The sequence below is a fragment of the Lygodium microphyllum genome, chromosome 4 (assembly GCF_053477565.2).
Source record: "Lygodium microphyllum isolate KBCC chromosome 4, Lygodium_microphyllum_v1.1.10, whole genome shotgun sequence".
Lineage (NCBI taxonomy): Eukaryota > Viridiplantae > Streptophyta > Polypodiopsida > Schizaeales > Lygodiaceae > Lygodium > Lygodium microphyllum.
Genome location: NC_141138.1, coordinates 165,294,241 through 165,301,259, shown reverse-complemented (window position 1 = coordinate 165,301,259; position 7,019 = coordinate 165,294,241).

The window sequence follows — 7,019 nt, the reverse complement described above, 5'->3', positions numbered from 1 at the left end:
TCTCTTGAAACAAGTCAAGCCTCTTGAGTTCGATGGCAAAGGCAAAGATGTGGAATTCGACGATGCTGAAGTATGGATAGAATCCATGGAAGACTATATGTTGTAGCCATGGGAACTAGCATTGTTAATCAAGTGATGATATCCAAACTCAAGCTAGTTGGAGAAGCTAGCCTATGGTGGAAACAATGGTGTAAAGATAGTGGCACCTCTTAATCTGCAGTCACTTGGGAAGAGATCAAAAAGGTTAAATGAGGGAGATGTTTTCCTCCATGATACAAATCTCTTAAGATGGAAACGTTTTTCAAGTTGAAGCAAGAGGGCCTTATTCTTGAGCATACTATTCACACTTCTTTACCCTTAAAAAACATGCATTAGTCATGGACACGAATGATTATATAACTAATTTTTGTCAAGACTTAAATGCTCCGTTGAATGTCTAATCAATATAGCAATGTGACCTAATGACATGCAAGACATGCTTATACATAATAGATCGAATGGGAGACCAAGTTCTTGAAGATAGACACCAGTGGAAAGGTACTAAAGAGAGCAATAATTCCTAGAAAGATCAATAATTCCACAAGTGTGGTGAGTTGAGGCACATTTAGAAGAGATGTTCCAAGCACTCATGTTTCCACTATAATGAGCTAGAGCACATCCAAGCCAATTGCCTTAGGATCACTCAAGAAGAGGTGGTGTTGCCAAGAAAGCAAGGCCACCATTCTATGGTATAACTCAAGGCCAGAAAATGGTGGACTTAGATTCCATAACAACTTTTCAAAATTTATAGTTCCCCTTAATGCCATGTAATGAGACTTATACATGTAATAGCCATTGAGAAAAGAAAAAGTAATAACCTTGTCTTTGGATTACTTGAATTGCCTAAAAATTTAAATTAGGGTAGCATAGTAGAAGTGTATTGGGTCAACAACCCACAACTCTTAGGACCCAATAGCAACTTGACATTAACAAAACCCCAAAGTCATTTCACGATGAGAACATCTTGATTCCTATAAGGGGGAGAGGATGCAACGTGCCCCACCTTACTACTTATTTGTTATGAATACTCAATAATTAACTTAATATTTATCAAGAATAATGCATTTTTTGTTGCACATAAGTAAGATTCTAGAGTAATAGCATTATAAGTCTTGAAGACCTTGGGTTTATGAATATTTCTATGATGTAGGCTAGAGTTCTTGATTGTAAAACACATTTTTTTTTAAATTTTGAAGTTTTTAAGTTAACACATAAGACAAAGTGAAAGAATTGTAGAGCTCATCACTATGATTACAAGGTTCAAATGGATCTGAATTTCGAGTTTTGGATCAAAATGAATATTTCCATGAGATAGGCAAGAATTCTTGATGACAAAACACATAGATTGAAATTTGGAAGTTTATAAAATTACTCAACACATAAGACAAAGTTATAGAATTGTAGAGCTCATCGGTATGATCACAAGGTTCAAATGGATCCAAATTCTAAATTTTGGATCAAAAGTTAAGATTGATTGAAGTACTATCCCATGTGTGGAAACTCATATATATACACTATGTGCATGTGAGGATGGGTTGCATTTTCACATTTTCCAATTCCTTTTTGGAGAGGAAATTTGGTATCCCCTACTTTTTTAATAAAGCACTCAAGTTTACATCCTTCAAGATGAAACCAAGCTTGCAAATATATCCTACAAAAATCACAAGAGATAAAGTACAAACTGAACTAAAAGAAGAGAGAGTTCTCTCCCTCTCCATCTCAAGTAGATTGCTCAAAGAAAATGTGGAAAGCCTACGGACCCCGCCAAAATGATTCCTAATCCTCTTCAGATTGAACATGTAATCCCAAACTTGAAACACCAATTGCTAAACTCAACTTAGAGATCCTTTCCAAATGATTCTTAATCCTCTTTAGATTAGTTAGTAATATCACAATATAAAATTGATTGGTAAACTCAATGTAGGGATCCTCCCCCTCCCCTATAAATTGATGTCTAGGTAGAGATTGTTCACACTCCTCCCTCACACCAAAATCACACACACACACACACACACACACACACACACACACACACACACACACACACACACACACACACACACACACACACACACACACACACACACACACACACACACACACACACACACACACACACACACACACACACACACACACACACACACACACACACACACACACACACACACACACACACAGAGGGGAAGTTGGCTAGCCTTATTAACTTCAATATTCCCCACATCATCATGTTTTTCTCCACCACCATCCCCACCTTCCTCTCATCTATAGCCGTGCAATCATCTACCTTGTAGTCTACATGCCTCTCATCGATAGCCATGCAATCATCTACCTTGTACTCCAACATTCCAATCTTTGGATTCCCTTAGACTTCCATCTTGCCTTATTGACATCCTCTTTTATAGATATCTTCCTATTAGCATCATTACTCCATAATAAACTAGAATAGCCCATCAATGCAATACTTCCTTACAATTAGAATATTTTAGTTGACTTTCCTACTAACCTTGAAATCTTCTAGTCAATACCTACTTGATTTTGTATCATAAGGTACAATTCCTTTCTATCCATCAAGGCCAAGGGGTGTGATAATGACATTTGGGAATTGTACGAGAATCAAATGCATACATGAAGGAAGCATGAGGAGTGACAAATGGCACCCAAGAGGAGGAGGAAAGCAAATTTGCAAGGGACAACTATTGTCTCTTTTGGGAGTATAGGTATAATGAGGCCCACATCAAGTGAGGACTTCTACGTGCTATTAAACTTAATAAATACTCTTGTCTTATCACAAAGATCCTCAAGGGTCTAAAATATGTTTAACTATTAGGCTTGAATTAAAACCAACTCAAGAATGTTACGTCAATGAAATCCTTATGTTTATCTATGTTTATAAAGAGATATTTCAATTCACTTCACACAAAATGCATGGACTTATTGATCATCTCTTCCTTGAGAAGAATATTTTGCTCAAACAAATGCATGCTATAGAGTATGTATGTCATTAAGATTCCCATGGATTAAAAAGTGGGCCAATGATTGGCACTAAATCCTCACAATGGAAAGTTACTAAAGTGACTAGGCCCTAATGCTAACTTGCAATAGTGAATCTTGAATCAATAAGATGAGATTTCTTATATCAACTCACAATTGACCTTGGTATTGCTCCTTTTAGAAAAATACAATATTTGAGGTCTTAAATTGAGGTAGGAAAAAACCTTAGATTCTAATACAAGGGGAATTAGAGATAGGAAGGATATCCCTCCTTGAGATAATGATGTCATAATAGAAGCTCATGAAATCTACCTAGGGTATGGAGCTAAAAACCAAAAGGAATAGGAAAATGCTATTGATGTGACTTGGAGAATAAGCTCCAAGGCACTCAAGTAGTCTTCAAGAGGTGAAAATAGATATAGGAAATAAAGAACAAAAACCTAGACCCAAACTTACATACAAATATGGATATATGATTGATAGATTGCTTACACAATGGTTCAAAATCAAAAGAGAAGTGATTTTATGATTCTAAGTACAGACCTATCGAATTGAAATTCTATGGTGTAGAATATTCCTAGTGGAATGTTTAATGAAATGATTGTCAAGACTAGGAGTAGTGCATTGATGGAGTATTGAACCTACTTGAAAGGGACGGTTTCATAAGAGAGGCTTGGTTTTCTTTTTTTAGATTGACTCTTGAAAATTTTGCTAAGGGAACACTTATGCTCATATATTTGATGAGGGGTTTGCATGGGTGGGCCACCTCCATGGTTTCAGTGTGGGATTCTAGTAAATGCAAGTAACATGGAAGGGAACTATTCCATACACTAGTTGAAAGGTCGAGTGGTGGTGGATAGGGTACTAGGGGGCAATGTTTTCTCTTGTCACAATTTGAGAGTCAGGGAAGCTCTGGACACTCTCATGTTGGACCTAAAATGGAGTTAGAAACCTGTGGCCTAACATTTGCAAATGTTAGAAGAGCCAATTCTAGATACAGATGGGACAGGGCATCCAATTATGTTATGAATATGGGTATCCAAGTGTTTTGGATTCATTTATTGGTGTGACGGATTCCAGTGATGCATAGTACCTTGGAAAAGATATGGAACTACATATATGGTTGCAACTGTTTTCTAAAGAACTAGTTGATATTGCTTTTGTGTTTGTGACTTATGTAAATAAACATGTTGAATGATTAATTAAGGAAGCTTCTTTCATTTGTCCACACTACTTATACTAGGACCCTAATTAGATATAGTTGTCTAATTTGGGTGTGTATATAGAAAACATGTTAGCTAATTTCGGTGCATATATAGAAAATAGGCGAACATCTTTTGTGATGGGAACATTCTATGGGAGGGTGAACTCCATCAGTCAATTAGCTTCTCAACATGATTATAATAGAGCTAACTTGATGACTTACCTAGGGTTCATGTCTTAGAACTAGCTTAGTTTTGTTTTAGGGAGATCAGGGTAAGATTATGCCTTATGGGTAGAGGGATTGGCATTATACTCCCCTTCATCTCTTGCTTCCGTTGAACCAAGTGTTGTGTTGACTCGCTTCCTGCTTTGATCGATAAGACAAGTGACTCTTTTAGCTTGATGCTAGATTATTGTTAGATGACTTAATTAAGTCATTAGGAACCCCAGGTGGGTCCTTATGGGTCAAGTAAGAAAGTTTCCTCATGATAGGTAGACAACAACCTAATTGACTAATCTCATGCTTCCCATGGAATCTAGGTGGTGCCTCTTAGGACAACTACGTGACTACCAAACATTACCTCCTAGGTTTTCCATGCGAGTATGTCTCACCCCTTACGAATGAAATTACGAACAAAGTATGTCTAATGAAATAGCAAATGATGGTAGTTGCTTTATAGTTTCTCTATTGGTTATTTTCAATCTTGATCATACCAAGTCATTATAATATTGATTATCTTCATATCTCATTGTGTCAATTGTGCTCCTTGATTTTTTGCAAGTCCAAGATGGAAATATCAATTCAATGTTAAGGAACTATAACCAAAAATGTATCTCACTTTATTCTCATAGCCCTAGATTGAATCATACATAGTGAATCATTCAACAACTCTCTAGGTGAGCATCATCTCTCCGTCCATGTGTGAGAAGAATTTTGGAGCTCTCTCCCAAACTTCTTTAACTAAGGGACAATCAACCAATGTAGATATCTAAAGCTGGTGGAGCATGATCTTGTGTCATCAAATTGCTTGAATTCAAGTTTCATGCCATTCAATTGACAACTAGACATAAAGACATTGAATAGAGAAAAAATCTATTTGTACGGTTTAAAATTTTGGATGGAATTTATGTAGGATAAAATCCATCTTCATGAATGCTCAAATTACATTACGTGTTTGTCTGTGTCAATCATCAAAGTTTTCTCCTCAAGGAATTGATTATAGTATGTGTTGACTGAATTTGGACAAATGAATGTATGCACCAAAATGTTCCTTAGGCACCATTGGAGTTTATCATATTGACTACAAGCCTCCTCTTGTGTTAACGTCTAGGAATACTAAGCCCTCTTGTACTCCCTTTGTGGAATGCCATATTGAGGATAATTGTGTTGGAATATCAGGTTGAAGAGTTGAAACATGTTTAATAATCAAATGAGATTAGCCAATTTAATATTAAAAAGTCCCTAAAAACTTATTACCTAAATCCCATTGTATGGCCCATGAAGATAAAAACCTCATGCCTCACATCGCTTATATAGTTCAAGATGATCATCAACTAGTGGGTGAAATAATACAATAAAAGTGAAAGAATTATTCTCATCAGTTTTGATAAATATGAGGAAAGGATTCTACATATGGATACATGGAAGTGTTGAAGACTTTGGGGTATATCCTTGCTCCACAAGAAGCCATGTAGGACTAATATCAATGAAAATCAACTCAAAGGGGAAAAGTACTATTCCCTCTCATATACAATACAAAGATATATGAATGTTAATGTGACATTGACGTAACCACCAATAGGTTGACAATGATACATACATTAACATGCAACAAACTAGGTGTTCTTTTTGCCATTCTACAAGGAAAATGTTATGCTTGCTTGCTAAGGTTGTAAATGATGATCCAAATAATGTCATGAAATTGAGACATTTTTGAAAGTAACAAATTGTTCAGTTAGTATTGGTAGAGATTGTATCAATATTTGAGTTCTCTAGGCATCAATCTTAGATATTTAATAAACTAGGCGAGTCTGTATGAATGTGTGGGTGCGTGCGTGCACACGCACACGCACACGCACACGCACACGCACACGCACACACAGCGCAAGCCCACTTGGACAGTAGGCACAACAATGCTTTAATGGGGACTATTCATATACATTGTAGTGTTTTGGGTTGATCAATACACTAACCACCACTGTCCAAAATTTGGTTGTAGAATCTGTATGAGCATGCTATGAAGGTCTCTAGAAGTCTATGTAGATGACCTTTGTTGAAAAACTTATACGATATCTAGGAGTTGGATAGAACTCCCATTGTTTCAAGAGCTTCAATGCTCTTGGAATGAATTCCCTCTCACACAATTTACTCATATTCCATTCTCAAAGGCTATCTACTCTCTCCTCACTATCCAAGTAAGCAAGAAATCAAACAACCAAGAGTTGTGGCGATAGATTTACTTTGATTGATGGTGGCCCAAGTGTGGCTCCCCTAATCCACTTCCTTTGTTGCAATCAATCTACTCCTCGACTGATCCAATGAAGAGAAGAAAGAGAGATGTTCTAGTCTAAACTCAATTCATTCAAAGGCTTGATGGTGGCCCAAGTCTGGCTGCCTTGATCTACTCCCTTTGTTGCAATCAATCTACTCATCGAGTGATCCAATGAAGAGAATAAAGAGAGATGTTCTAGTCTAAACTCAATTCCAACTCTCACCCCCCAAAATGTAGAAGAAGAAGAAGGATAAGAAGAGAAGAACACAAGACAATAGAGAATATTTACTC